Here is an 8,501-nt window from a genome sequence, read left to right on the forward strand (position 1 = left end):
AAATTCAGCCCCTGCTCACAAGTAGTCTAAATAAAAAGAAATCTCAGAGAAATATTAGCAAACAGCCAAATTCCAGATTTGTTGTGCTACTGAATTCTAAAGGGCATAAAGAGTCTGGGAACAGAGCTGAGAGCTATTAACTGGTGATTTGTTTCCAGACCGTGCAGTCGGGCAGAGTTCCTGCAGAACCTGAAGCTTCAGCTTTGGTCCTCAAGACCTTAAAGGGTGCTCCAGCCACAGCAAACACAAATCCAGGTGTGGCTGGAATAAGCCATAGCAAACACAAATCCAGGTGTGGCTGGAATAAACATCATCCCATGTTATTTTTGCAGGGTTGTATCTCGTCTGCCTGAGCTCTGGGCATCCCCTCACAATCACGCCCCAAGTGCCTCCTCTGAGAATATCTGTCAGTGGTTTTGGTACCAAGAGCTTGTCAGGGACAGGGCAGTGCTGGCACTTAGTGGTTCTGCACAGAAAACTGCCACAGAAAACTCAGATACTGAGGGATGGGGCTCCTCCTCCTAGGTGGAAGCCAAGTGTCAGTTCTGCAGCTAATGACACTGATTGCACACCTAAGCAGGAGGCCCAAAGAGGTGGACTGGCTCCTCCATCATTTATAAATTTTATTCCCTGCCCTCAGTGGCTGTACCAGCATCCTGCAAACCCATGACCCACAGGAAATTCAGAGAGGGGCAGGTCTGGGTCACGCTTCTGGTACGTGGGTTGATTTCCAAATATTACTTGGGATTCTCTGGAGGTGGCTGGAGCTCCAGGAGGGAAAAGGGAGTGTGAGACACCATTTGGGGATGACCATGAAGTGTGATGGGACTGCAGAGGCTCCTGGGCTCCAGCCAGCTCCCACTGGTGATTCTGCATCCTTCTGCATGGTTCCACCTGCTCATCCAGCGTGTGGATGCTCCTGCCCAGGGGAGCAAAGCTGGCAGGAGCCCACAGGATGTTCCTCACACCCTGCAGGGCTTAGGAAAGGTGGAAAAGCACTTTTCCTAAGGAAAAGCCGCAGAGAGCACAAGGACAAGGATAATCCTCTAGGTGGCATCCAGAGACTCCAAAGCTCACACAGAACTCTTGCCGGGGCTGTGCACAGCCTTGCCCTTCACCATCGGATCCTCGGATGCTTCTTCACCTCGTGCCAAGCTCTGGCAGCTTCAGCTGAGCTCATTCTGAGGCAATCAGCTCTTAGGAAATGGCAGGAGGTCTAAGGAAGCGTGCTTTACAGGAATCTCCGTGTTAGAAATTTTCCTCATTCGCAGGAGGAACTGGCTGAAACCGGTGCATCAGGGTTGGGAAGAAAGGAGGTGTTTGTCAAACAGTTATGGCTTTTCCTATTAGCACACTTTAATAACACACGGGAATGAAGTAGGAGAGACCTTGTTTTGCTCTGTTAATGATTATGTCTATTCCAGCACAGCTTGTGAACCCAGTGCCTTGTCTTTAACACTGTCTAATTCCAGGTGTTTCAAAAGAAGATAAAATGCCTGCAGAGAGGATAATTACAGAACAACCTTTCCCTATGGAAAGTTTCCTCCTAATGTGCTTAGTTATGTCATCAATCACAAAGGTTCTAACTCCTCTAAGCTTACATCGTGTGCATATAATGCCTGTTGTCATTGCCATTATTTAAGGTGGCATCCTGGGTGAAACTGTGGCCCTACAGAGTCACTGTAAGTTCACTGCAGCAGAACCAGCATGTGGCTCCTCACTTTTTTCAGGACTCTTTCCATGTCTGGGCTCCAAAGCTGCACCATCACTATTCCCACAGCTTTGTCTGGGTTGAGTGGGTGTATTAAAACATCTGTAAAATGAGACCAAAGTGCGTCTGAAATGCAAAGGCTTTACTGGTGGGGTCCTTTCTTTCTCAGCCCATGATTTCTGTGCCACCTAAGAGCATGTTGTCATGTGAACTTTGTGGGTTGAGATATGAACAGGTTAATAATGAAAACAGGACTATACCAACTACTATTACTATTGGTAATGAAAATGCAAGTGAGAGATAAATAAAACCCAGAGGAAACAAATAATTCCCAGTACAGTTGCTCCCCACCCACTGATTGATGCCCAGCCTGTCCTTGAGCAGGGGTGGCTCCTGGCCAAATCCCATCAGTTTCTTCACTGACCATGAGGTCCTGTGGTGTGGAACATCCCTTTGGCCAGCTCAGGTCACTGTCCTGGCCATGCTCCATCCCAGATCCTTGTGTCCTGCTCACTGGCAGAGCATGAGACACTGAGAAGTCCTTGATTGCAGAGAGCACTGCTCAGCACCAGCTAAAACATCCTTGTGTTATCAACATTCTTCTCATCCTGAATCCAAACCACACCACTGTACCAGCTACCAGGGAGAAAATTAACTATCCCAGGGCAATAAAAACCAGGGCAATAAAAACCAGGAAAATATCTACCTCTTATTCCATGGCATCTAAGTCACGTCAGCTCCCACGCTTCCCAACACCTGACCATCTTTCCTGTCTTTTGGTACATATATATACATATATATAAACCCACACAGAATGTGATAACATTCTCATATTCCCTCACTTATGGACCTTACCCATAACAGTCCATTAAGTTAATTTAATGCTTAGTTCCTTACTTGGGGTTCCATCTGAAACATTCTTTCAGGACAGGAAAGATGGTGCTGAGCAGCTTAACAGCATTCCCTCTGCTGCAGATGGAAAGAAAGGTGCTGAAAGTATTTTTGTGGATTTTAGTGACACCTTGGCTGAGATTATGGAGAGTCTGGACAAGCTGAGGTGCTCCAGGGGCACCAGAGCCCTTCTGGGTGTGGGTGTGTAAGCCAGGCTTGAGTGCCTGGAGGTGCTGGTGATGACCCTTGTGGGGTGTACATGGGGTGAGTTCTATACCAGAGGAGCAATGAAGAAGGTGCTGCTGTGATCATCATCAGTCATGACCAGATTTGGTCACAAACAGAACCCCAGGATGGGTCGAGTTGGAAGGGACAGCAGTTCCAACATCCCTGCTCAAGCAGGTTCATCCTAGAGCACACAGACGTTTTTATGTCATCAGAATCAACATTGTATATTTATTTCCCTGAGTTTTAGTAATCCTAAACATTTCTTCAGAAGTGAAGTGTTTTCATGTTTTAATTTCCATGTTGCTGTCAGCAGATTTGTGAGGCAGGCAGAATAATGCCTTTGTGGGAAGGTAGGACTGTATTATTTACTCTATTTTCCAGGTTATGATACACAGGCAGACTTGGGCAGGGGTTCTGTTAGCATTTGGGGGGAGCTCTGCCTTTGGAGTTTTCATTTCTGAATTTGAACGGGCTGCTTGTTTTTATTCTTTGTTCCTGTACTGTCCAAGAGCTGAAAAAGAGGGAAGAGCTGGAAAAAGGCAACAGTGCTCCTCAGTTTACAAAGCAGGAAGAAAACTATCATTAATGATCATAAAGATGAAGATTTAAACTGAGAAAGGGATAAAAATGTTAATGCAGTGTTCCTCAGTTGAGTTTTCTTCCTCAGCAGGAAGAAAACTATCATTAATGATCATAAAGATGAAGATTTAAACTGAGAAAGGGATAAAAATATTAATTCCATGAGACACGACTGTTGCTAAATTCAGGCAGAGAGCCCTTTTTCCCATCTTCCTGCACCCCCAACGATAAGACTTACACCATACTTTCATATTCCATCCCTCAGTATCACCCCTGCAAAGGCAGAGGCCAAAACTTTGCTTTACATCTCCCCCTTCCAAACCATCTTTAAACTCTTGTGGGGAAAACTGCACATGGAATGGGAGACCCTTTTTTGCTTCAGTGGTGCTCCTGTGCAAATCCAGCATTTCAGTGTGGGTGCTGCAGAAGGGGAGCCTTCTTTTTTAAGACCTAATGGCAATTCCAGGTGCTAAGAAAACCTGTCTCTATCTTCATTGTTACATCTTGCAAAGTGTTTTGAGGCTGTTCCTTTGTCAAATGGCAAACTATGAAACCATGTGTTTTGCTGGCAACAATTGTTTTTCTTGTAGTCAAAGTAATTTCCTATGGAAGTAGCAATGTTAGGGCTCAAATTTGTCTCACAGAAAATTGAACTCTTCACTAACACAATTCTGTGTTTTCTTACTGATTTTTTTCTTTTAGGAAGCTCAAATCAATAATACAGTTTCTGGCATAGCTGCATGTAATCACGTGCCTTTTCTTAGGCACGTGGAGGTATTCGTGCCAAATGCTATGAATCATCTTCTTAGCCATTTTCAGTCATGATCTGAGGTTTCACAAGATTTATAAAGGCAATCCATGTTCAGGCACCACCTCATCCTCAAGGTTCTGCTCTTGGTTTGCAATGTGCTTTTTTTGCAGTGGGTCACTCCCTACAGGGCTATTCCCTGAGCTAGGATTGCCATCCGTTCTGAGTGTCTGGAATCATTCATGCTTTGATAACTCTTGCTTTTTATTTGCTGCCTCACAGTTCATGGCACTGGGGAGGAAGCAGGGGCTTGCAGCAGAAAGAAGGCTGTATGGATGTATCTCTCTTCCAGTCACACCAGTTGCTTCCTTCATGCCCTCTGATCCATTGGGATCACCACTTTGAGATGAGATGCTGCCTTTGTAGTTCTAGATGGGAAATGTAGACTAAGAAAGGCAGGGGCACCAACACAGTAGGTCTTTATAAATACTCTTTTTTCTCCTCAGTTTTGTCTGGGTAGTGTTTTGCAGCTTCCTATTTCTTACACCAATGAGATTTAAATGATAATTAAAAAGTACAGCGTTTTTATTCCTGGGTATTGTGTGACAACTCAGACCTAAACCCAAAGAAAAATGAAGATTGATGGCAGGTTTGGTGGGAAGGGATTGTTAACTTAAGGCAAGTGTGATAAATGTGAAGAGAGACAGCTAGGTTATTCTATCAGTTCTGGTCTCTGTGCAGAGCTAAGGGCTTGTATATTCTGTAACTTGTAGCCTTTATGAAGTGCCAGTGAACCAAAAGACAAATTGCTGCATGACGCCAGTGCTTTCTAATAGTGTGTGCCTTGAAAAATGGTACTGAGTGAGTTCCTATTTTCAATTAACTCTATAAGTGAAAAGATAAATGGAGACAGAGGAATCACCACTCCATTATCTATTCACCTGTTCACTGGAGATTAATTTTCAAATAGGCTTAAGAGTATTGACTAGGACATAAAACCCAGATATAAACACAGGAGAAATTAGGGGCTAGGCAATCTTTCACACTCCATTTATCCTCCTGCATTTAAAACTCAGTCTAAAACCTCTAAGATGCTGAGGAAGTAGAACTTTCTCCTCCCCCCACCCACCCCAGACAGAGATTCCCCATTAGTTTTCATATCTGCAATGTCCTTCACCTATTGAAACAAAGCTACTTTTGCCTTCTGAAGGGTGTGTGGTTTAGTTAGCCTATAGAAAACATAGCTAAGTATATTTCTGAGCAAGTATACCCCATTTTGGGGATGGTGCAGTTACTTGGCCTTTTGTCTGTTGACATATCCCCGAACAAATACTGAAAAAGAAAGCATAGGTATAAAACAAAGAGGAAGGTTGTAGCTATAAATATCAAAAATACTTCTGTAGATGTAATAGAGGTGCTAAAGCAGGGAAAGCTTGCACTGTATGGGGTAGAGGAAGAATGCAGGAGGGGTGGTAAATGTAAAAGCACAGCCTCTGCTTTGGGAGGGAGGTGGAAAAAGCCCTCTTTGAACCTGCCCTGCACACCCTGGCAGGACAGCTGAGATCCAGGAAAACAAAGGCAAAGTTCTCTTCTGCCCATGGACACAGGGCTTCCCTGGGACTGTGAGTGTCTGAAGAGGGTGCTTGGGGCTGCTCAGTGCCACCTGTGAATCAAACTTTGGCCCTCAGTCCTTGAGCAGCAAAATTCAGTCACTCCTGCCTTCTGTCAGCTTTTGCTCAAGTGACACTCAGCAAGACTACACAAAAAAATTGTGTAAATTGGTAGGGTACTTCTGGAGAAGAGTTCTTAAGCTATTTATTGTAATTCCATCTGTCTTCATTCACCCCTGTGCAGAGACGTCAAAGGTGTGAACAGGAGATGGAAACACAGTGCTGCTGAGCTTTTGCTTTTCTTCTTTTTTTTTTCCCTGCTTTTTCTTCTTTTTGGACAGCAGGAAGTCTATCTGCTCTATAGTCCAGGTGTATTCTGCTGGGTACATGATGGAAAGGGGTGTGCAACCTTCCAGCTATTGCCAGATGACAGAGCATGTGCATCAGGAATATCTACAATACCCAAGGAGGCCTGGGCACTGGTATGACCCATTGCTCCTCAAAGCTGGCGGATTCTGAGCCATGAGTTTAAAAGGGATCAAAAGGGATCTGGGGACAACTGCCAGACCTCTCAGGCCTTACCTCCTCAGGAGACCAGGATAAAAGGGCAGCAGGGGGGTGACATCAGCTATAGCTTGCATTTTTGTTTCTTTGTCAAAAATACTCTTACCTTCCCTTTCAATATTGTAACCTAAAACTTAACTCATTCTAATACGGTTGAAACTACTGAGTGATGTTCACAGTGAGCTGTGCAGATACAGCAACACCAAATTAATATAAATTGATTTTGTAAAGAAAGCTCTTGGGGTATCTGCAACTTTAAACGTTATGGAGATTCAAAGAATCTCACTAAAGCTGGACAGCTGGAAAAAAGCATCAGGTGGCAGGAGGGAATTTCTTCCAGGCAGGCTCTGTCCCTTGCTTGTCCTGCAGTGAGAGGAAGGCCACAGCTTCTGTTTGTTTGTAATACAACATTCATGTTTTCCCAGAGAAGCCAGGGATGTCCCATTCTTGGAAGGGTTCAAGGCCAGGCTGGACAGGGCTCGGATTGGCCTGGTTTAATGGAAGATACCAGGGGGGATTGGACTAAATGATCATCAAAGGTTCAGTCTGACTCCAACCATTCTTTTCTCCTAATCTGACACTATTTCTGGCCCTTTTTTATCCACTTTCCCAAAGCTGGTAGGAAAGCCAGAGGGTTTCAGTCATTTTCTCTCAGATGGACACCAGTGCCACCAATGTTCCACAAGGGTCAGAAGTGATGAGCCTGGTTATTAAGGATTTGAGCCCTTTGCCCACCCTCTTGCCCAGAGAGCTGTGATACACAAGATCAAGGCTAAAACTGTGCATGCCTTGCCTGACCAGCTGTTTGCCACTGGATTAGAGTACATGACTGAGCTCTGTTTGCCTTCTGCATACTGGCACTTTAATTTGGGGGCATTTCCTTTATTCAGCTGCCAGTTTTTACACAACTTGTGAAAACATAATTTTATTAATTTTTTTTTCCTTACACCAAATGTGCCAAAGCTGTGAGGGGATGTTTGGGGTTGGTGAGGGTAAATTTCACTCGCTGTTCAGCTGTGATCCTGGATTTGTAAGACCAAACTGTGCTTGGCCAAAATTCACAGTGTGTGTAATCACACAAATGAGCCTATCTAAACTACCTTAAATATATTTTCTACAACCTCAAGAGCTAAATAGATTTGTAGTTAAATTATAATTAGGAGTTCACAGTGTGTGTAATCACACACAAATCTAAACTACCTTAAATATATTTTCTACAACCTCAAGAGCTAAATAGATTTGTAGTTAAATTATGATTAGGATGCTGCATAGGGCAATTGGGCTAGCACTAATGCTCTGAATGAGTGATAAGGGGAAAAGGATACTTGGTGTGCACACAGCCAGTGTCCTATAGCAACTTCTCTTTTGATCTAAAACTTTGAGAAATGTTCTCATTGTAGATGTTGTCCTGAAATTACAGGTTTTTCTACTTGCTAAACACAATGCCCAAAAGGGAAGGGTTGGTGTTTATTACATACATTAAAAGCATGATTTCTTAGAACCCATGGGATCTGGGTTCAAAGTTTCTGGTCAGTGTTTGTTGCTCTGTTGTCTTTATGTCTGCACTTAAGAGGGGACCATATTTTAGCAGAGTGGATGTGGTATTTCCCACAGACTGATTTTCTACCAAAAGGGCTGTTTTCTGTGCGAGATTGAGTGAAATGTGCCATATAAACATAGGAGACAGCCTTAACCCAAGAGACACTCTAGTTTGGAGTCTGTACTACAATCCATGATTAGGCCTTTGAGGGACTTGGGAATGAAACTGAATTCCTCAAAGCTGGTGTGGATAGGATGGGCAGAAAAGGGCAGAAAGGGAGAGAAGCACATGGTGAAGAGCTGTCTTGTACAACCTACAAACCCTGACAGGCAGAAGAGATCCTGATGGTCACCTGAGGCTGATAGGAAGGTAGGGAGCTCCCACTGCAGTTCTCATTTTTGGCCAGCCAGAAGAATCCAGTTTCTGTAGCATCCCTGCCACGGAAACAGCCCCAGGTCTGCCAAGTTATTGGAGAACAACCTGGTCCTCAGAGATCACACACTCATAGAATCAGAGTGTTAAGGGGTGGAAGGGACCTTGAAGACCATCCAGCCACAACCCCCTGCAATGTGCAGGGACACCTCCCACTATCGCAGGTTGCTCAAGGCCTTATCCTTAACCTGGCCTTGG

Source organism: Passer montanus, unplaced genomic scaffold, assembly GCF_014805655.1.
Source record: "Passer montanus isolate IOZ18808 unplaced genomic scaffold, ASM1480565v1 scaffold20, whole genome shotgun sequence".
NCBI classification, from domain to species: Eukaryota; Metazoa; Chordata; class Aves; order Passeriformes; family Passeridae; genus Passer; species Passer montanus.